General features: G+C 41.1%; 2 long non-coding RNA genes across 2 annotated transcripts in view; both read left to right on the forward strand.

Annotated features, from left to right (window-relative positions):
• The first annotated feature begins 1139 nt into the window (after positions 1–1139).
• The window catches only part of LOC144689811 (uncharacterized), an 88230-nt gene continuing 65364 nt past the window's right edge, over positions 1140–24005 (forward strand). The window contains exons 1-2 of the long non-coding RNA XR_013578716.1: positions 1140–1198; positions 2021–2091. This is a non-coding gene — a long non-coding RNA (uncharacterized LOC144689811). The remainder of the gene's footprint in view (positions 1199–2020; positions 2092–24005) is intronic.
• LOC144689810 (uncharacterized) lies at positions 2341–6407 on the forward strand. Its single transcript, XR_013578715.1, has 2 exons — positions 2341–4625; positions 5090–6407. It is a non-coding gene; the product is annotated as an uncharacterized LOC144689810 (long non-coding RNA).

Below are 24005 nucleotides of genomic sequence, written 5' to 3' on the forward strand. Positions count from 1 at the left end.
AGGTTGTTTTGGCGCACGTGCGTCTCTTGCTGGATATATGAATTTACATGACAATTTATCGTCAGGCTACGCTATTTTGCTTCTCCCTCGCAAATTTAAATGCCCTGTTTTTTAATATTAAGATTTTCTTGTCATTGCTTTAAATTTTGTTTGTTTGGCATACTACTCGGCGTCCAACGAAAGTAAAATGTAAACTTCACGGTAAGTTTCCGGACAATTTTCTAGTTTATTTTTAAATGGCAGAACTACAGTTATACATTACTTGCAGTTAATAAACATTACAAAACTTCAACATTGCTCTGACTTAATGTTCATAGCATCTAAGGCGCCATTTAATCTTGTAACTTCGCGTTATTTCTCACCATGTTTTAGAATACTGTACTTTGATATGTGTTATATATTCTAGAACATTGTTCTATATTGCACAGTCTACAATTCTTGGGGGACCGTCCATGAGAAATGTGATGCTCTGGCCAACAGAAACTTTTTTTAAAATGAGGCCCTTGCGTACTGTGTGCAGGATTATTTCTGGGTTGCAGGCATGGTAACAAAATATTTTTGGGATAATTAAAATACATGTGCACCATTTGTATAATGATTTCCTTTCTCCTTCTGTATATTGTTATTTTTAGATTTGTGTACAAAATCATCAACTTATTTATAAGGGTCAGGAAGGAGGAAGTGTTTTTGGGTATCATCTTGCTTCCTATACCTGCAGTATTGTCATCAGGCTTAATTAGCTATTGATACTAGTATAAGGAAAATCACACTTGAGACAATGGTATTGATTGTGTGATACTCTTAATTCATCACTCAAATCATTCTCATTAACACCAGTAACAAACATACTACCAGTAGGTAGTCCTATTATGTAGTTCAAAATGCTCTCCATTCACAACACATATTTGGAAAAATGCAATTTATAACACATTTGTACTGCATGTTGTTTGTCACAGTTGTCATAGATCCAAGTGCAGGAAAAACAGCCGAGTGGTTGGAACTTTCACATACCAGTAAACTTTATTAAAATTTAGTGTCAGAATTAGACAGCATTTCACCTTTTAAACAATCGTATGTATTGTTATGTCATAATTGTTTTTAAATTAGACTGCAGTTATGATGCAAATGCCAGTTGGCGACCATTATCTATAAGTGGCAGACCTGAGTTATATTGCCATCAGTGACTGTTATCATTCAGGTAGGAATGAAGTTCATTGCATGCATCCTTAAAATCTATCCAAACACTGCTTCCTCAGAAGCTAATTTTTAATGTTATGAGTGAGTGGGCAAGAGATCCAGTGGATAATCAAAATTTTTAAAATGTAGTTTTACACCAGTCATAATACATGAGCTTGAAGTCAGAGCAGCATGAGAATTACACATGATCTCTAATTTCCTGATTTAGCTTGCTCCAAGCCTGGTCACTAAACTGGAGTTATATTGCCGCTTACAGTTTAATCTCCAACCGATGCAAAAGGAGGCAAGGATAAGCTTATTGAATGGCATTGGAATTCAACATCAAGGTAGTTATCACACCACAAGTGGTCCTCCATAAAGAATACCACATTAAAAGCTTCCTTTACCTGACGTGGAAATCCCAAATCTTGGGATGACAATTGCTGGAATGAATTACCCTGGAGATTGATTATATGAATATGCGTTCACATATCCAAAGATTAGAGCCGACTTCATATGGATTGTAGAATAGTAAGCAGTTGCTGCTGAAGTTCTTCATCACAAACTACTAAACCCTTGTTCAATTAGATACAATATATCTTAATACTGTGGTTTGGAGAAAAATTACAATAGATTCACAAATTTCACGCTAATTTGTGCTTTATGCCATTTGGGAAGAGCTCCTCAAACTTACTGCCTGTCTAGCAAGGGGGTAAACCTGAGGGGGTAAACCTCTAGTTGAAGATTGGTGATAAATTAATCCTCTATTTGATAATCAATACCTAAGCTAGGCAAGATCTAGAGTCCTATTGATGATTGACTGAGCAATCTGGTTTATTGACAGGACCTGAAGGTGTGCACCTGTCACTTGGAGCTGGGATTGTTTCTGCTGATTTACAAATAACTCAATATCTGGTGGGTATTAACCAGAGGTCACAAGTTTTTATTAAGTTCTGAAAGTGAGGTCAATTTAGTAATTTGTGACCTAGTGCATGATCATGAAAGTTGCTATTTTGTTTTAAAAATTCAACTAGTTTACTAATATCCTTCTAGGAAGACACTCCAATCCACACTCTGAGGACAATGTGACAATAAATACTTCCTTGTCAATGTTGTGCACATCCCAAGAGCAAATAGCTGAAATATGGTCAAAGTACTGTTATACAGGCCAAGTGTTGGACAATGTCATAAAATTTGTTTGTGTGCACAAAAATATTCAGGTTATGATTTCAATTCCCCTCAGCTTGAGTTTACTTACTATAATTGACAGTGAAATAATTTGTTCCCAGCAGCTTTTTTCCCTCAGTAAACCCTTTGTCCATTGTAGGAATTTAGGAGAATGAGAAGTGATTCAGACACCGAAAGGTTGTTTCCTCTGGCTGGGAAATCTAGAACATGGGAGCACAGTCTCAGGATAAGGGGGTGATCATTTAGGATCGAGATGAGGTGAAAATTCTTCACTAATGGGGTTGTGAACCTTTGGAAATCTCTACTCCAGAGGGTTGTGGGTGCTCTATCATTGAATATATTTAAGGCTGAGATAGACAGATTTTTAGGGTCTCATGGAATCAAGGGATATGGGGACTGGGCAGGAAAGTGGAGCTGAAGTCAAAGATCAGGCATAATCATATTGAATGGCAGAACAGACTCAATGGGCCATATGCTCCTATTTCTTATGTTCTTAAATACTTTTAATTCCTTTTAAATACTTTAAAAGGACAATAATGTGTGCAGGATGATTCTAGCTTGACAAGGAGCAGAAAGCATACAAAGCCAGCGGTTAGTGAATTTTAGCTGGTTAAACTCCAGCAGTACCCTGAAGTACACATTGAAATTCATTAATCTTGACTGCTGCTGATCTACACCAACATTTTCTGGATTTAGGTACAAGGATGAGTAAATATTTCATTTTAAGCAAGCAAAAACTCAATTTGAGTTTTTTTAGTTAGTGGCGATTTTTAAGCATGGTGATGGATTTAATTGTCTGTCAACTAGCTAGCTACTCAAGCAAAAATGCTGTTTGTCTCATGTGACTCCTTTCAGAGGCACAGGTTTATGTGATCAGTTAATTTATTCTTTCAATTATCTGAAGTACAGTATTGTGGATACAGTTATGAATTTTCCAACAAATGAGAGCTGCACATTTGCCACAGGTTATGTGGGGTGACTTAGGCCATTCAGATTCATTTTTTGACTGATTCATCTTGCAGCACAATTCTGATTAATCAAGTTTTCCCCCTTCCTACAAAGGCAAACATGAATGACTCAAAGTCCTGTACCACAACACTTCAGTCGAAGATTTTCTGAAATGATAATATTGGGTTACAGTTAATGTTAAATCAAATTAATTCTATTAGCAAATATTTTATCTATACCCTTCTGATTCACAAAGTTGGATGATGAATACAATTCACAAATATCATCAAGTTGCTATGAAGCAGATATCCATTTAAGTGGCAGAACACTTTTTTTTGTAATTGCCCATCTGGGTGACTTAGTTTTTCATCCTCCTAAATGCAGGGAAGGGGGTGGTTTCGAGTCTGCATGTATTTGGTAAAATTTAAGATGGATTGTTGTATTATTTTATGTTTATTTTACTTTGAACATGTTTAAATAAAAAAATCAATGATGCAGTGAAAAGCCAGCTTAATGATTATGCTTGCTACTTTGGCGCAAGTGCTGATAAATTTGTAAACTTTTCAATTTCTAATAAAATGCGACATTGAATGCAAACCCAGTAACTGCAATTCTTCCGGCAAGTGAACGACGAAAGGCTAACAATGACACCAAAATATGTTACTGAGCTATTTATTATTTATCTGCTTGCTTTACAATATGTTATTGAACTAGAGACGAACTTGCCCACATCTGTGTTGAGTTGCTGGGGGGTGTTTGTTACCGAGAGTCAGTGGTGCAATGCAGTAACTAGGGTGGAAACGTCACGCATGCGCAAGGGCAGTGGCAAGTGTCTGCCGCGTAAACACTGGGCAGTTTCGTGGATCAGGATTTCCAACAAGGAAAGTAGAGAGAGCACCATTAGCAGATAGGGAGGGAAGCTGAAGAGTCGTATTTCTGTACCAGGCATACACAGGCAACCCAGGACATCCCATAGCGTATTCTAATTATTCTGTACTGTACCAGGAAGAACGGACTCAGGAGCTGTGTCTGCAACAGGAGGAGAAACTATAGAGCAGCAGACGTACAAGGACCAAAGGCAGGCGGCAGTCAGGACAGCATTTGTACAAAAAAAAAGGCACTGCTACTGAGGCAAGCCCAAATTTAAAAGGGTAACCAAAGAAAAGCAAAGTTGAAACAGGGATGCCAGTAAACAGCAAAATCCAAAAGGAAGCGCCAAACTTGATGGGACAAAACTAAAAGAAGGAAACGGAAGAAACAAGACTAAAAGGGCAGCAGCTGTGAGAAGTAAAATTTAAAATGGAGGCTTCGAGGTGTGTTTATTGTGCAATGTTTACAAACTCGAAAACTAGATGCAGTAAAAAAAAAGTTTACCAGATGCGAAAATTGCAGGTCAATAATCTTGACGAAAAAGTTGTCCTTCGAGAGCAAGGGATTATTGAGGGCGGGTGAATAGTGCAGTATTAAACTCTGTAAATGAATATATGGCTAAATACAGAGGATTGAAATGATCAAAATAGTGCCTGCATTATTGGCTCAGTGTGGACGCTTTCTCCCTTGAGTCAGGGGTTATGGGTTTAAGTCTTATTAAAGAGACTGGAGCACGTCAAGTCAATTGCCTCACATCCTTTAATGCAGGTTAGCTAACGAATGAAGTCTTATCCGCTCCATCTACCATTAGTTCATTAGTGCCATCCATTTAACTAAACCTGGCAAAACATGACTGCAGGATCTGGAGACTGCAGCAGCCAATTAACACCGTGTGTTCCTCCTGCAGATGCAGGCAGGGCACAATGAACACCAGACCATTGAGGGAGGAAGTGCACTAATCTAACATTCAACACATGAAGAGGAAGCAATGGTAATCATTGGCTACAATTTTGGCCAGTGCACATTAAATAAGAAAAGAGACGTTCTCAAAAACTCACTGAAGGCACGGTGACCCTCACATCTCCACCCACAACTGCTGGGTCTCGCTTTTTCATTGAGTAAAGAGTTACATTTTATGAAACATATCTCAGATTTCATGGAATAATAGAATTGTGAGTTACAACTAATCAGATTGCTCTGTAAGTGAAATAAATAACAAGTTTTTAACCTGGATAGAAGTTAACATTCGTCACACAAAGTATATTGAATGCCATGATATACACCATCCATCTGGCAGATGTCACTCTAAGGTGCCTGCAGTACCAAGACAGACTGATTCTCTTGGAGCCTTCACATTTCTGTTAGAGAACAGCAGCGTGAGTCCTCCAGCCCTGAAGGTCATAGAGGGAAGGTAGTACTAACCTCTCTGACCTTCCCTTTCGTTGATGCCTAACCTCTTCAAGCCTTTCAAAGAGAAGGGTTCCAAATGCAAAACTCACATCTGACTCCTTTGATCCCCCATGTTCCAATGAAAGGTCATAGACTTGAAATGTTAATGCTGTTTTTCTCTCATACAAATTAGGGACAGAAGTAGGCCACCCGGCCCCTCGATCCTGCTCCACCATTCAATAAGATCATGGCTGATCTGATTATAACCTCAACTCCACATTCCCACCTACCCGCAATAAGCTTTCATCCCCTTGCTTATCAAAAATCCATCTACCTCTGCCTTAAAAGTATCCAAAGACTCTGCTTCCACCACCTTTTGAGGAAGAGAGTTCCAAAGACTCATGACCCTAAGAGAAAAAAAATTCTCCTCATCTCTGTCTTAAATGGGTGACCTATTATTTTTAAACAGTGACCCCTAGTTCTAGATTTTCCCACAAAAGCAAACACCCTTTCCACATCCATCCTGTCAAGACCCCTCTGGATCTTATATGTTTCAATCAAGTCACCTCTTACTCTTCTAAACTCCAGCAGATACAAGCCTAGCCTGTCCAACCTTTCCTCATAAGCCAACCAGCCCATTTCAGGTATTAGCCTAGTAAATCTTTGAACTGCTTCCAACGTATTTACATTCTCCCTTAGATAAGGAGACCGATGCTGTACACAGTATTCCCGATGTGGTCTCATCAATGCCCTGTATCACTGAAGCATTATCTCTCTACTTTTGTATTCAATTCTCCTCACAATAAATGATAACATTTTATTAGCTTTTCTAATTATTTGCTGTACGTGTATACTAACCTTTTGTGATTCATGCACTCGGACACCCAGATCCTGCTGTATCTCAGAGCTCTTCAATCTCTTACCATTTAGATAATATGCTTCTTTTTTATTCTTCCTGCCAAAATGGACAATTTCACATTTTTCCACATATACTCCATTTGCCAGATCTATGCCCACTCACTGTATCTGTACCCCTTTGTAGCCACCTTATGTCCTCTTCACAACTTACTTTCCTACCTATTTTTGTGTCATCAGTAAATTTAGCAACCATAACTTCAGTCCCTTCATCCAAGTCATTTATATGAATTGTAAAAAGTTGTGACTCCAGCACTGCTCCCTGTGACACACCACTTGTTACATCTTGCCAACCGGAAAATGACCCATTTATACCAACTGTTTTCTGACAGCTAGCCAATCTTCTATCCATGCCAATATGTTACCCACTGAGCCATGAGCTTTTATTTTCCGCAATAATCTTTGATGCGGCACTTTATCAAATGCCTTCTAGAAATCTAAGTACAGTACATCCTCCAGTTCCCCTTTATCCAAAGCACATGTTACATCTTCCAATAAATTGGTTAAACATGATTGCCCTCTTGCAAAGCTATGTTGACTCTGATTAGCTTGAATTTATCTAGGTGCCCTACTATAGCAGTTTTAATAATAGCTTTGAACATTTTCCCTATGACAGATGTTAAGCTAACTGGCCTGTAGTTTCCTGCTTTCTGTCTCCCCCTTTTGAATAAAGGAGTTACAGTCGCTATTTTCCAATCCAATGGAACCATCTCACAATCTAGGGAATTTTAGAAAATTAAAGTCAATGCAGCAACTATCTTACTAGCCACTTCTTTTCAGACCCTAGGATGAAGTCTATCAAGACCCAGGGACTTGCCAGCACACAGCTCCAACAAATTGCTCAGTCCCACTTCCCTGATGACTGTAATTTTCTTGAGTTCCTCTCTCTCTTCCATTTTCGACTCCACAGATGCTGCCTGGCTCTGCTGAGTATATCCAGCATTTTCTGCTTTTATTTCAGATTTCCAGCATCTGCAGTATTTTGTTTTGGCGATTGTCTGTGCTGTGTTGTTCCATAAGTTCAAGCTCATCTAAAACTCTGCTGCCCTTAATCTAACTTACACAAATTCCATTCCCCATTGCTCATTGACCTACATCGGCTCGATTTTAAAAATTTCATCCCCGTGTTCAAATTCGTTTGTGGTCTTTCCTTTGTTGCCTCTGCACCACTTCCAGGCCTTACAACCTTGCGACAACTGTGCATTCCTCCAACCCCTGCCTCTTGTCCATGTTCACTTTTTTCATACCACCATTGCTTTCGTAACCATGTTTTTGAGGCCCTCTTCATCTGTCCATTTTTAAGATACTCTTTTTAAATAAAAACTATATGTGTGAAACTGGGATAGTTTGTGCCTATTTTATGGTGCTAAGAGTGCCCTATGATCTCCAAAATGGCACTTGCAGTGCCTGTGCACACTTTTCGGGTGAATTGCACTGAATGTAATATTGATGAGGACATTAGCCCAGATGCAGTGAATGGCCTCCAGAATTATGCAGAGCAGGCAGATCATGATTTGCTGATTTTATGCTTGCATTGCCAATTTTGAGCTCAATGTTCCAGCTAACACCCTCTCTTAACCTCGTGCAGCTGTTCCTCAGCAGGAAGGGCATTCCCCTCCTTTTTTTCTTTTTTGTTCTGGTCATACATTCAAGGTGATTAAACAATCAAAGTCACCTCAAATCACTAACTCCTTAGCATTGTTCAGAAAGTGGTGTGAGTTAGGTTAAGGGCAGCAGAGTTTTGGATGAGCTTGAATTTATGGAACAACACAACACAGACATTGTTTATTGTGACCCCTCACTGGGACTGTGATCCCGAGTGGCGTTGTGGCCTGAGCAACTGGGGTTGCGAGCTCCAAGGCAACAATGGTGGCTGCAGAGTGGAAATTCAGGCAGGACTGTCCTGCAATTGGTTTAGAGGTGCCAGGACACACACATGTATTTTTTATTTGCTAGCCAGTAGTTCACGTGTTAAGAAAATGTGGTCCAAAACCATATCACTGCCTCCTGCAGTGCCTTCGAAAAGGTTGGTGAGAAAGCTACCCCACCTCCCCCTTCCCACAACTCTTCCCCACCCTTTCTCACAACTCTTTGCTCCCCTCCCCTCACAACTCTTTTCTCTCCCCTATCTCAATCTGCAGTCAAGCCAAGTTTCAAGCGTGAAAATGGGATCACAGTGAATGAAAAGTTTGGAAGCATTGATTTGCCACAATCAGGATTTCATTGGCTATAATAAAAGACTGGTTTTACAATTAAATAAATTAGTCAACCTTAATAATTCCAATTTAAGTCAGACCAATATTTTATTAATCAAACACTATACTAACTGAAAAAGGGCAAAGTACCAGCCAGTGACACAATAACATTCACCCGTGCTTACAAAGAAACAGTAAATTGCATAATCTTTTTCTTTCTTCAGGTGGCTTTTCAAATTGCTGCAAAAACTGAATATAACTGAACAAATGTTTGCTTTCACGGTGAAAAATAATCTTCAACGCACTTACACAAAAGTGCTAAAGAGGGCCAAAATTCCCACAGCTTGTGATCTCTGAAACATCCACAGTGGCATCTTTAGTCTTACCAAATTCTGGAGCCACAAGCATAAATTGAAATGAACATGACCAATAATCACATTCACACTTCTATAATTCCAATTTAGGAATATCGATCCCTGTAATGGGTTATGAATTCAAAGTACTAAATTTTATGCGATATTCACAGATCCCAAGTCAAAGGAACACATATTCAACCAGTTCAGACCCAAAGACATCACTCAAGTTTCTCAAAAATAATACGCACGTGTATACATATAGACAAACAGTCAACAATTCAAAACAGCATATGCATATCCAGCATCAAATAACATTGGTTAAAAGATTAAGCGGCTCTTTCTCTGTGAAGAGAACAGTATTGATTCTCACACCGAAAGCAAATATAACGCAGACTATATTAAGACAGGCTTTCATTTGCAGGTCAGCAACTGAAAACAAAATCCAACCTGTTTTTCCTTTTAAAAATAAAAACGGAATTTTAACATTTGTTGTGGGCCTTTTTTTCTCTTCTTCCTCACCATTTCCTTCCACCTCAAGTGTTTAAGCAGGGGTTTTTATGGAACTTGTTTACAACATTTGTATGCTGTGAGAGGCTTGATATTGAGTCTGTTAATGTTAACTGCACATCCTTCTGCACAATCTATTTTCTTACTGTCATGTTTCCTGCCCTATATCATAAGGCCACCCTTTAGATTTAAGTCATTTTGTAAAAGATGACTGGACCTCACCTGGAATATATGCATCTGATCCTCCCATTGTTAACTGGAAACTCATTTAAGTCATGATCCTGAAGAAAATACTCAGCCCTCAAACAGGCATGTGAGAAATATTTCAACTGAGCTCTGACTTTGTGAAGTTTGTAAATATCATGTTGGGTTCACCAAGATGTTGCACTGCTTTATTTTTCTAACTCATTACTTTAAACATCAGGGTAAAGATGCATGCAGTTGTAACAATACAGAATCAGGTCTTTAATGAAACATCATACTTCATAATCCAATATATGCGCAGGACTTGATACATCATACACCATAATTCTGTATGTGTGTTCAGGTATAGCACACTTCACAATTCCAGTATGAGTATAGCATACAATAAATAACTCATATTAATTCTATCTTTGATCACTACATTCCATGCATACTGCCATTAAATCATAGTAGATCAAACATACATATAAGTGATATCCGAATAACAATATTGAGCCAGAAGAATGTACTTAACTCTTGTCAATCTCCTCTAACCGTTTTTACCATCGTTATACTGTCCTCTTAAACTCCATGGTTATGTTGCCCTCACAAACTCATCCAATCATTTTATTACTATAAACACAAGCGATCTGATTAATATCTTCCAAACCATCAGGGAAGTGCATGAGTGAAATTTGCACATTCCATTAGCTTCTTTGTCTGTGAAGACATCCTTGCCTTAGGCCCACTGACACAATCCATCCCATGCTCAGCAGAAAGCTGTTTTAAGTCATTGTGTGCTAATCTCATAGACAGCCTAGGACACCGAGGTATTTAGTGTGAACTCTCATGCCCACAAGAAGCTTCCCCATGGTGCAAAGTACCAGACTGCATGCACATTGCTTTGCAGGTGCCACATGTCAATTCTTTCCTATACTAGAACCAAAAGGGATTTCACTCCCTCAATGTCCAACTGGTGTGTGACCATAGGAAAAAAATCATGCAGGTCAATGCCTCATATCCTGGCAGCAGTAATGATGCATTTCTTCTGGGGAAGTCTGCTATGTCAGTTGCATTTGACCCACCATGGTACACCAAAGGGTTGTTACTGTGCAACAAGGGCTATCTGCTGAAGACATGGCTGATTTCTTTGTTGCATAACGAATGCACATATATGTAGCATACATACAATGAAAGCCATGCTGCCACATAAAATGTGCTAGGGCAGACCACTGGCGTGATGAAACAATACTTCTGTCTCCTGGATCACACTGTGGGAGCCCTGCAGTACACGGCAGGGAAGTTGTCAAGTTTTGATGGTGGCCTGCATGCCGTAAAACTTTGCTATCATGAGAAGACAACCCTTGCCAGCAGCTATAAGGTGAGCAGTTGAGGACGAGGGAGAGCAGGAGCATGAGGAGGAGGAAGAGGAAGCGAGGAGGCAATTGAGGCAATTCCTTAAGGGCCATCTATGAGGAAATCATTGAGTATGACACCAATAACCTCAACCCCAATTCTTCATTCACTAACAGTCCCACGCCATACCTTCCCTCCAAAACTGACCTTCACAGTGTCCACTTGGCCACAATGCAAAAATAAAAGCCACCACAAAATAAACATTGCAAACCATATTTAAAATCGAAATCATTTCATATTGCATGCAAAGGTCAACTAATCACCTTTGTACATTCTCTAAGTACCTGCCTTTTGTATGCCTTTGCCTGTCCTAGTACTCCTATGTTGTACAACCCAGTGGATGCAGCATGGCTCATGAAAGGCTGCTGAATTTCAGAGGAGGAGAATGCAGATGGCCCTGCAGGATGACCTCAAGCAACTACGGGCCTAGAAGGCCTGGCTGCAGACAACACTATCACAGTATGAGCAGCAGCAGCCTCGGCTAGCTGACAGGGAACTTCATGGAATCAATGAAGTGCCAGGGGATGGAGGATGAATGTTGTCTTGGTATCACTACCACTCCTCTGGGATGGTGCCTCAGCAATCCTACTAACCTTGGAGGGCAGCTCTCTGGACTGTTGTGAAAATCACAAGCGCCTTTGCACACCGTAATCCCTAACCATGATGGCAGCAGGTTGAGATTCCACTGCGGCGCACAGACGTTGCGTGGGTGCTGCTTGTGCTGCAAATGTAATCTGCATATCAGCGATCAGACAGTGCAGCATGGTTGGACACACAAGCGTGCAAATGCCTCATATATGCTGCAAAGGATGGACTCCAAGTTCTGCAAAGCCCTGTGCCAAGTTGATATTGCACTCCTCCATTTTTCTTGACTTTGACCTCTGGCTTTTTGGCAGGTTTCCCAATGCACCAAGCATTTTGTGCTCTACCAAATGCTCATGTGAATCCTCTGCAGCATAACTAGTGTGTTAACTGCCTTCCAGTGAGTTGGCACCTGTATTGTCCTTGTCCCCTGCTGGCTACATGTCACTCCACCTTCGCATGCTCCGCGGCCCTTTAACAGTATAAATTTCATTACATTTTTACTTCTCTTTAGCTCTGAAGAAGAGTCATAAGGACTCGAAACGTTAACTCTGTTTTTTTTTCTCTCCACAGATGCTGTTAGACCTGCTGAGTTTTTCCAGCATTTTCTGTTTTTGTTTCAGATTTTCAGCATCCACAGTATTTTGCTTTTATCTACATGTAACTATTGCTCGTTTTCTCACCACCTGCACATCCTGCCTCGATGCTATACCCTAAATTATACACAGTGTCATTACCTGTGCTATAATGTGAAATCTAGCGAGGTGCTTCTCCACCATCCCTGTCTCTTGCTGTTCCTCCACAGCTTGCACTTCCTGGGTCCCTGAAAGGAGAAAGGATCAAGGGTAAGATTGTGGTGAGGAGAGGGGGCTAAGGGTAAAAGTGAAAGGTACTTGTAAATCAGAAGAGATTGTGAGGTGTAAAAGGGGGGTTAGGTATGAGAATAAAAGCAAAATACTATTGATACCCACCCCACAGGGCCATCTGTTACTTGTTTCTATGTTGTGCTTTCACAGAACACAGACCCTTGTTCAGCTATTAACACATTCTGCTATCTTACTTTATGCTACTATTAGCACCTTCTTTAGTCTTTAACGCTGTCATTAACACCCCCTTTGTCTTCTGTCCATGACATCTTTGTCAATCTCTCTTGAGCTCCCACCTATCCCCAGCCTTCTATTTTGTTCCACTTGCCCCACCCCCTCTTAAACAGTATAACATCCATCACATTTCTACTTCTCTTTAGCTCTGAAGAAAAGTCATTTGGATTCAAAACGTTAGGTAAGAGGATACTATCTTCTTCTATCATGCAGCCATACTGCTGGCTGTGGCTTTAGCAATGGCTGTCACAATCATTGTAACACCATTTCCTTAATGGGGTTAGGACATGCAGAGGTGCCTGCCCCACTCAGGTTAGCTCCTGCTGCCTCCCATTGTGTGCCACCTTGTCCTACAAGAGAGAAAGGACTGTGTCAGTGAGTGTGCCACAATCTGTTTGGGTGATGTGGCTGTCATGGTTGAAAGCTGGCAGTGTATGCAAGCTGAGAGATGTGGGTAAGAAGTTTACAACAGTGCTACGTGTGTGAGGGTGTGGTGAAGCATATGAATGCTAGGTATGAGTCCTGATTGATAATAATTGTTGTTAGGTGCATGATGGGCATTTGGTGAATTGAAAAATGGCTGAAGCTAGTAGTTCAGCAGGTAGGACATGGCGTTTGAAGTTACATTCGCTGACCCTGACCCATGGAACTTCTTGTAGCACTACATTCAGGTCCACAGGACTTGAATCTTAGCAGTGACCTCCATGTCTATCTGCTTCCAATGCCTTCTTAGTGCCTGGAGTGACTCCTGGCCTCCTGCACATGCAGGACATCTTTCCTCCTTCCACATCTTCCAGTGCTGTATCAGGAAAGCTTGGAGCCCACTTTCCCCATGTTGTGTCAGTATTCAATGTTTTCCGGATCATATTCACTTCTTCTACATCTGCATCTGTTGCAGTCATGTTATACCTCCCTCTTAATGGGGGAAGACCAGCTTTAGGAAGTACAGGCTAGCTTTAAAAGTAGCTAACCGCTCATAGACACATAGGCACATAGAAACTAGGAGCAGGAGAAGGCCATTCGGCCCTTCGAGTCTGCTCCGCCATTCAATATGATCATGGCTGATCCTCTATCTCAACGCCATATTCTCTCTATACCCCTTGATGCCCCTAATATCCAAAAGTTTATTCATTTCTTTCTTGAATATACTCAGTGACCCAGCCTCCATGACCTTCTGTGGTAGAGAATTCCACAGGTTGACCGCCCTCTGAGTGAAGAAATTTTTCTTTATCTCAGTCCTAAATGGCCTGCCCCATATGCTGACACTGTGGTCCCTGGTTCTAGTCTCCCCAGCCAGGGGAGACATCCTCCCTGCATCTAGTCTGACTAGCTCTGTTAGAATTTTATACGTTTCAATCAGACCCCCTCTCATTCTTCCAAACTCTAGTGAATACAGGCCCAGTCGAACCAATCTCTCCTCATTCGACAATCCTGCCATCCCCCATGTCCCAAGAACCTTCGCTGCACCCCCTCTATGGCAAGTATATCCTTTCTTGGTTAGGGGGACCAAAACTGCATGTAATATTCCAGGTGTGGTCTCACCAAGGTATAACTGCAGAAAGACATCCCGACTTCTGAACTCAAATCCTCTTGCAATGAAGGCCAACTTACCATTGGCTTTCCTAATTGCATGCTGCACCTACCTATTTACTTTCATTGACTGGTGTACAAGGACACCCAGATCCCTTTGTACATCCGCATTTCCGCATATATCACCATTTAAATAATACTCTGCCTTTCTGTTTTTCACACTGAAGCGTATAACTTCACATTTATCCACGTTATACTGCATCTGCCATGTGCTTGCCCACACACACAACTTGTCTGAATTGCCTTGAAGCCTCCTTGCACCCTCCTCACAACTCACAACCCCACCCAGCTTTGTGTCATCAGCAAACTTTGAAATATTTCATTTGGTTCCCTCATCCAAGTCATTTATATATATTGTTGAATAGCTGGGGCCCAAGCACTGATCCTGCAGTACATCACTTGTCACTGCCTGCCACCCAGAAAAAGACCTGTTTATTCCCAATCTGGTCTGTCAGCCAATTCTCAACCCATGCCAGTATATTACCCCGAATCCCATGTGCTTTAATTTTGCCCACTAGCCTCCTTACGTGGGACCTTATCAAAAGCCTTCTTGAAATCCAAATACACCACACCCACTGTTTCTCCCTTACCTATTCTACTAGTTACATCCTCAAAAAACTCCAGTAGATTAGTTAAGCATGATTTCCCTTTCATAAACCCATACTGAGTTGGTCTAATCCCGTTAATGCTTTCCAAGTGTTCTGTTACCACGTCTTTTATAATAGACTCTAGCATTTCCCCCACTACTGATGTTAGACTAACTGCTCTGTTTTTTTCTCTCCCTCCTTTTTTAAATAGTGGGGTTACATTTGCCACCCTCCAATCTGCAGGAACTGCTCCAGAGTCTGTAGAATTTTGGAAGATGACGACCAATGCATCTAATATTTCCAGGGCCACTTCCTTAAGCACTCTGGGATGTAGATTATGAGGCCCTGGGGATTTTTCAGCCTTTAAACCCATTAATTTCTCTTGCACCATTTTTTTACTAATACTGATTTTCTTCAATTCCTCTCTCTCAAGACCCTTCGTTCCCTAACATTTCTGGGAAATTATTTGTGTCCTCTTTTGTGAAGACAGAACCAAAATATGTGTTCAATTCTTCTGCCATTTCTTTGTTCCCCATTATAATTCCCCCCGTTTCTGACTGTAAGGGACCTATGTTTGTCTTCACTCTTTTTCTCTTCACATATTTATAGAAGCTTTTACAGTCAGTTTTTACATTCCTTGCAAGTTTACTCTCATATTCCATTTTCCCCTTCTTGATCAATCTCTCTTTGTCCACTTTTGCTGAATTCTAAACTGCTTCCAATCCTCAGGCTTGCTGCTTTTTCTGGCAATTTTATATGTCTCCTCTTTGGATCTAATACTATCCCTAATTTCTTTTGTAAGCCATGGTTGAGCCATCTTTCCTGTTTTATTTTTGTGCCAGACAGGAATGAATAAATGTTGTAATTCATATATACATTCCTTAAATATTAGCCATTCCCTATCCACTGCCAACCCTTTTAGTAAAGCTCCCCAATTATGATACTGGTTCTCTGCTGATAAGTCCTGCCAATGAGCAGCACGGTTAGTGCTGGGTGAATGTGAAATCATTGAAATGAGCAGCCATTATGAAGTTGGTATGCTACCTGTGTTGCAATCATTGGGTCCAGGTTAATTGTGCATCGTGCATTTTTGGGTGCTATCAAATTTAGCCTCAATCTCTCTGACTGAGATTTTCACCGCTCATAATATTATATCTCTTTGGTTGGCTTGGATTCAATTTTATCTGTTTTTAGTCCTATAAAGCACCTGAGACTCCCTACTACACTAAAGGTGCAAGAAAATACAAGTTTTGTCATTGTAGTTGAGTGCTTTACTTCCCCCTAATGCAGGTGTAAGCCCAGTTTCATCCCCTTGGGGTAGTCCTGATAATCTTGAGGAAAGAGGGCAGAAACCTCATGTGCCTAATCTCGGTTTCCTTTTCTTCTCCATAGTATCTGGGAATGGAAGGCTTCACAGCTGAATATTGTAGCTCATATGTTTGCATGGATTCCAATAATGAGTTTTATATGGTTGAAAGCCTGTCACTCTGAAAAAATGAAGACCCCTTTCCTGTTGATGGCCAGCGTCCTTAAGAAAATTAACAATGCCCTTGGCTATAGAAAACAATGCTTCACTGACTTGACGTATGCAGTGGTGAATTGCTCTGGCAAATGTTAGCAAGGGAACCCGAAAAGGAGACAATGGTGTAGAAGTTCAAAGCATTTGTGACTTTCACTGCCATAATCAGAGCCATCTGAGTTATTTTTATTCATTCAAGGGATCTGGGCTTCACTGGCTAGGCCAGCATTAATTACCCATTTCTAATCGCCCTTGAGAAGGTGGTGGTGAGCTGCTTTCTTGAACCGCTGCAGTTCCTGTAGTGTAAGTGCACCCACAGTGCTGTTAGGAAGGGAGTTCCAGGATTTTGACCCAGCGACAGTGAAGGAATTGCGATATGTTTCCAAATCAGGATGGTGAGTGGCTTGGAGAGGAACTTCCCATGTATCCACAGCCTTTGTCCTTCTAGATGGTAGTGGTTGTGGGTTTGGAAGGTGCTGTCTATGGAGCCTTGGTGTGTTTCTGCAGTGCATCTTGTAGATGGTACACATTGCTGTCACTGTGCTTTGGTGGTGGAGGGAGTGAATGTTTGTGGATGGGATGCCAATCAAGTGGGCTGCTTTGTCCTGGATGGTGTCAAGCTTCTTGAGTGTTGTTGAGTCATAAAGAACGTTTGGCAGTCTGGTTCCAGAAGATGATCAAATTCCATGCTATTTTCCTGGTGACGTGTAAGTTGCAAAAACATATTTCCTCTGACATATAAGTAACTGTGGTGGTCTCTACACACATCCCCTCCATGAGCCTTCCTCTAATGGAGGTGCACGGGCTTCTGCTGATGACTGAACTGCTTCTCCAGTTCCTTGAGGGCAAGAGGATTTCTCAAAGTAATGTCCATCTTATACAGATTGCAAGAATTGACAATGAGTAAAGGTCAATGGAAGCGTTAAAATAGGGAGAAAACAAAGATAAGAAGGATAACTTAAAATGGAATGCAAAAAAATTTCATCTAACCATCTATTGCAACCCACCTAACACCAAAATAGCCACAAGAAAGACATGGTCTGAAAGGAATCATAAGAAGTCAAGCAGCACAGCTATAAGAAGCTTCTCTTGATGCTTCCCTGCTGTGGGGTGCTCACACTATTGATGTAAATGAGTAATGATGAGTAAATGATGTAAATGGAGGATTGGATAGAACTTCCCAAAAATACATAAAATAATGATACATAATATATTGAGGATTGCATCTTGGGGGAAAACTGTACACAGTACTCCAGGTGCAGTCTCACCATTGCAGTAAGACCTCCTCACTCTTATACTAGAGTCCCCTCTCTATAATGACTAACATACTATTTTTTCCAATTGCTTGTTGTACCTGCATGTTAACTTCTTGTGATTGTATACAAGGACTCCCAAATCCATCTGAAGATCAACATTTACTAATTGTCAAGAGCTCTTTTTGGTAACAAATTATTGTTATTCTAACTTTATTATGGCTGTCTCTTTCTATCACTTACAGTAACGTATTGTATATTACTTATCAGTCAGGCAGCTTATTTAGAGACTTCTTGCCAGTAGCAATCAGACAGCATGTAACAGGCTGGTATTGAATTAAATTGGCAGCTCTTCTTCAGTTGATGGAGATCTGTTATTTTATCAGTGAAACCTTTTATGAATCACTGATAAAGTGAACATAATCACAGAACACTTCTTGTATCAGTAGTTCTGTTGGCCAGTCTCCCACAGCAGCAGTTTTTGTCGGATCAGTTTCCACACCGGTAAACCTAGTCTAAGGAAATTGACTTGCTTAAGAAACAGGTGCCGTTTTTCATCGTTAGTCTAAATCCATGGTACAAATAACTGTCAGAGCCTAACAACTGCACTCTGAACTTCCTGGCATAAACACTGATAAATAGTAATGTAATCTGAATATACTATGCATATTTGCCAAGACAAACCTTTCAACACTTGGTTCACTAAACACTCAAATGTTGCTAGTGCTTAACAGAGTTTAAAAGCTATGATAGTAAAATGATAATGGCCACTTATAGAAATGAAAGTAATTTCTGATAAACCTCTTCAACAAATTTCATTTTCTCAAATCGAGCAAATAAAATTGATGCTGAGAAACTAGCAACTGGGTCCAAAATCATCGATCAATTTGAGAAAACAGTACCAAAAGTCACAAGTGACATCCTATGTGACTATGACAAAAGTAAACTTTCCCTCCTCGTCCTGTGTGCAGCCTTGACATGGCTGACCACACCATCCTCCTCCAATGCCTCTCCACTGTCATCCAGTTGGATGGGACTGCACTCATTTGGTTCCATTCTTATCTATATAATCACAGCCAGAGAATCACTTGTAATGGTTTCTCTTCCCACTCCTGCATTGTTACCTCTGTTGTCCCCCAAGAATCTATCCTTGGCCCCCTCCATCTACATGCTGCCCCTTGGCGACACCATCCAAAGGGACAGCCATAGTTTCCACATGTATGTTGACAACAGCTCATCTGCTGCCCTCATTCATCCTTATTACCTCTACACTCAACCACTCCAGCACACTCCTGGCTGGTCTCACACATTCTACCCTCCATAGACTTGAGATCATCCAAAACGTTGTTGTTTATGCCTTTCATTTATTCAAGTGTGTTCTGCCCAAAAGCAGGTCCTTGGCTCCTTGGCCAGTGGGCACAGAAAGTCCCAGCCCTTACTCTATTAAATCATAATGGAAACATTTACTCATCCAGATAGTTAGCACCTTGTGATCATACTCTAGCAGTTGTCTCAAATCTAACCCCAACACAATGGGTTTCTGTTCTTGCCCTTAATGACTCTGTATGGACATTGAAGATAGCAACAATTCTAGTTTCAGGCTTCTAGTTTCTAGTTTCAACATCAACTTATTGTTTTCTTACCCTTTCAAATAGTGAACACAAAATTTTTTTGATAACTTATCCTGTTTACCAAACCAATGAATAATGTCGAAGACCTATTGATTGATCTATATTTTGTGAAATAATATTCTGACAGTATTTTCCCTATCCCTTTCTATCACTGGGGCGGTGACCTCCTTAAATATTTGGTGAACTGGTGCCAATAATGAGTGTCCACAAAGTATATCACTTCCATTCATCAAAGATGATCAGTTTACCTAGAAAACAGCGTCTGAAATTCTCATTATAGATCTGCCAAATTTGTTTACTGTGTTGTCTGATTTGACAGTAGAAGAGTCTCCTAACCTTTGATCTCCTCAACCACTAATGGAAAAAACAGTTTTCAGTGAACCAGGTGGTCAGTGAAATTGCTTTCTGTTACTTATTGTGACCACAATTGCATGTTTCAATGATCTTTGGCTCATCTAAAGTATGTGGTAGGGTTAAATTCTAAATAGTGTCAATCGTATACCAGAGTACTTCAGTTTCCAAAGGGACCAGTAGTATTTGTGCAGCATGTGTCTAATCAATTAGCAACATTAACTCCCAGTAAAGGAAGGGAAGTAACAAAGCTTTGTTTTGTTCCATGGAATTCAGTAGCATGCAATGTGCCTTCTGTTATCAAGAATAAGCCATATCTAGGAGATTTTCTAAGGAATCTGATTGACTCAAATGTTACACAAATATTTTATTCAGCTTGGAAAAGGCTTTTCAAATTCTGGGGCTAATTTTTATCTCCTCTATTTGAGAATGTGAGCGGTAGCTTGGTGAAAATAAGAGTGCACTTCTTAACACACTGTTCCCACCAATGGATAGTGCAAAGGCTATGGGCCTTGACAATATCGCAGCAATAGTACTGAAGACTTGTGCTCTAGAACTTGCTACACCCCTAGCCAAGCTGTTCCAGTACAGCTGCAACACTGGCATCTACCCGGCTATGTGGAAAATTGCGCAGGTATGTCCTGTAGAGAAAAAGCAGGACATATCCAACCCGGCAAGCTACCACCCCATCAGCCTACACTCGATCATCAGTAAAGTAATGGAAGGGATCATCAACAACACTATCAAGTGGTACTTGATTAGTAATAACCTGCTCACTGACGCCCAGTTTGGATTCCACCAGGGCCACTCAGCCCCTGACCTGATTACAAACTTGGTTCAAACATGGACAAAGAGCTGAACTCCCTAGGTGAGGTGAGAGTGCCTTTGATATCAAGGCCACATTTGAACAAGTGTGGCATCAGAGAGCCCTGGCAAAACTAGAGTCAATGGAAATCAGGGGGAAACTCTCCACTGGTTGAAGTCAAACCTAGTACAAAGGAAGATGGTTGTGGTTGTTGGAGGTCAGTCATCTCAGCTTCAAGACATCACTGCAGGTGTTCCTCAGGGTTGTGCCCTCGGCCAAACCATCTTCCCCTGCTTCATCAATGACCCTCCTTCCATCATAAGGTCAGAAGTGGGAATATTTGCTGATGATTGCACAATGTTCAGCACTATTTGTGACTCCTCAGGTACTGAAGCAGTCCATGTCCAAATGCAATAAGACCTGGACAATATCCAGGCTTAGGCTGACAAATGGCAAGTAACATTCGTGCCACACAAGTGTCAGGTAACGACCATCTCCGACAAGAGAGAATCTAACCATCGCACCTTGACATTCAATGGCATTACCATTGCTGAATCTCCCACTATCAATATCCTGGGGGTTAACATTGACCAGAATCTTAACTGGACTAGACATATAAATACTGTGGCTACAAGAGCAGGTCAGAGGCTACGAATCCGTGATGAGTAACTCACCTTTTGACTCCCCAAAGCCTGTCCACCATTTACAAGGCACAAGTCAGGGGCGTGATGGAATACTCCCCACTTGCCTGGATGAGTGCAGCTCCCACAACACTCAAGAAGCTTGACACCGTCTAGGACAAAGCAGCCCGCTTGATTGGCACCACATCCACAAACATTCACTCCCCCCACCACTGACACACAGTAGCAGCAATGTGTACCATCTATAAGATGCCACTGCATGAATTCACCAAGGCTCCCTAGACAGCACCTTTCAAAGCCACGTCCATTACCATCTAGAAGGACAAGGGCAGCAGATACATGGGAACACTATCACCTGGAAGTTCCCCTCCAAGTCACTCACCATCCTGACTTGGAAATATATCGCCGTTCCTTCACTGTTGCCGGGTCAAAATCCTGGAACTCCCTTCCTAACAGCATGTGGTTATATCTACACCACATGGACTGCAGCAGTTCAAGAAGGCAGCTCACCACCATCTTCTCAAGGGCAACTAGAGATGGGCAATAAATGCTGGCCCAGCCAGCGAAGCCCACATCCCGTGAATGAATAAAAATAAAACGTCTGTGTCTCCATCATTTTAGTGGGAGCCTTGAAATAGGTGGCCCAGAAACATAAATTCTTCATTCTGACCAAGTTTCTCAATAGGACTCCAAAGCAATTTTGGCACAGGGATCCACAGGTGGCATTATTTACAACATTCTGGAACAGCTTTTATGGGCTGACCAGAATCTGTGACATAGATCAAAGGCACCTGGAATCCTAGCATAACCACTGAGATTGTGCCCCTGCAGGCTTTTCAGAGCCATTGGTACAAAGTGATAAAAAGCAAGTTTAAGGTAGATGTCACAAAGCATTTCTTCATACTAAAGATGATTAGTACCTGAATAGTTATCAAGGCAGGGCAGTGGACAGCAAATCTCTGGAACCAAGAGACATTTAAACTCTATCATGGGGCCAACCATAGAATTCTTTGGAAGTATAAGCTGGATGTGTCTAATGGTCTACCTCATTTGTATTTTTGTTTTTAAACTGTTATTATTCATAGTTTAAGAGTAAAAATGGTGAAAGCAAGCAAATGATTCAAAACCATTTACATGTTACCTACCTACTGGTATTTCTTAACAATTTTATTAATATTTTAGAACTTGTGCAATCTGTTTCTGAATTATTCATTATAATACAGCTATTCTGTATGTGTTCTATGTGATTAACTTACTTCGACTTTTTTGCCATTTAGCTAGAAAATGTAGTTAGGTTCTTTAAGCAGGCATGTGCATGTAGTGACTGGTAAATCAGTAATGCGATTGGAAAAATGAGTAACAGGCACTAACTAGGTTGAGCTGAATCCACGATTGAACAACATACAAGACAGAGTATATTCCTGTATTAAGTTGTTAAAAAAAAATGTTATTTTGGTAAGTGAGGCACATGTCAAGATGGCTACATGATTGTGAAAGATTCAAACCCGTACTGTAAAATTTGCCAGCTGTAGTGGGTAAAAAATACAAACAAATTGTAAAACATGAAAAAAATTAAACTTGAAATGAATACAATGCACACTATATGGCTTGGATAGTAATCTTGTTGCAAGGATACAACAGTCAGAGCCAACTTTTTATTCTAAATTTTCCTTCTCTCTCCCACTTTGCAGTATCCCTAAACTACTCATCAACCCAACATAGAAAGCTAGAGAATTATTCCAAAGACACATTATAGCTGGTCACAGGAAGTTGTACAAGTGCTATCTAGAATTAATGGTTGTCTGCTATTACCTATCTGTCATGAACTGTTCAGCCTTTTCCCCAATGGCATGGCTGAGAATAGGAACGCTTCATGCAGAGTGTTGTGTTTTATGCCCCAAAGATATGCAGAGATGACACATACCAAGTTTTCTATGTGTGCAACAGTTTTATTTACAAGTGTTTTTTTCAAATGTCTGCAGCAGCCACAAACTTGCAGTTTGCTTTCAATTTATGTTTTCCTGTAACCATGCCCAGGTTTGACTAACAGCACGCGGAACAGAAAAGAGTCAACAGACACATATAATCAAAGACTAAGCAACTGAACAATTGAATACTACATGAGGATCAGGAGCAGCGAATCAATGGAGGAGGAGGCAGCAGTGGAAAAGCAGCAGGGGGAGTGGCGGTCGGTGAAGAACAAGAAAAGTAAGAAGGAGCGAAGAAGAAGCAAAGGCATTTCCCAGAGAAGCGGCAAGAGGCGTCTCCCATCCGACATGGATGACAAGGGCAGCAGCTCTTCGGATGATGAAGTGCCAGGGCGGCACCGACAGAAGAGGCAGCAAAGCTCCAGGGCGTTGGAGGACGAGACACCCGAGCTCCAGAAAATTGGAGACAACAAGGAGACCAGCGCACCCCAACTTTGCCTGCAACCTGAGGAGGCCAATGCACCACAGCCCCTGGAATCTGGGAGCAGTGAGGCAATCATCGCACCCCAGCTCCAGGAAGCCGGGAACAGCAACACCCCAGAGGGGGTGAGTTTTGGAGAAGCTTCTCCAGCAAAGGTCATCTCAAAACCCGCTCTCTACGTGAACTTCCAGATGCCACCGGAGCAGAACACTGCCAAGGAGATCTACCTCAGCCCATCCAAAGTGAAGGAATTTGAGCTCACTACGGGTATGAAGGAGCAGACTAAAGGTCTGGGACTCTCAGAGACAGTGGGTTTGGTAGGAGAATAAATGCTTTAAAATGGGTTTAAAGATTGTATCCATAAATGTGCGTAGCATTAAATCTACTACGCGAT

The sequence above is a fragment of the Cetorhinus maximus genome, chromosome 14 (assembly GCF_964194155.1).
Source record: "Cetorhinus maximus chromosome 14, sCetMax3.hap1.1, whole genome shotgun sequence".
NCBI classification, from domain to species: domain Eukaryota; kingdom Metazoa; phylum Chordata; class Chondrichthyes; order Lamniformes; family Cetorhinidae; genus Cetorhinus; species Cetorhinus maximus.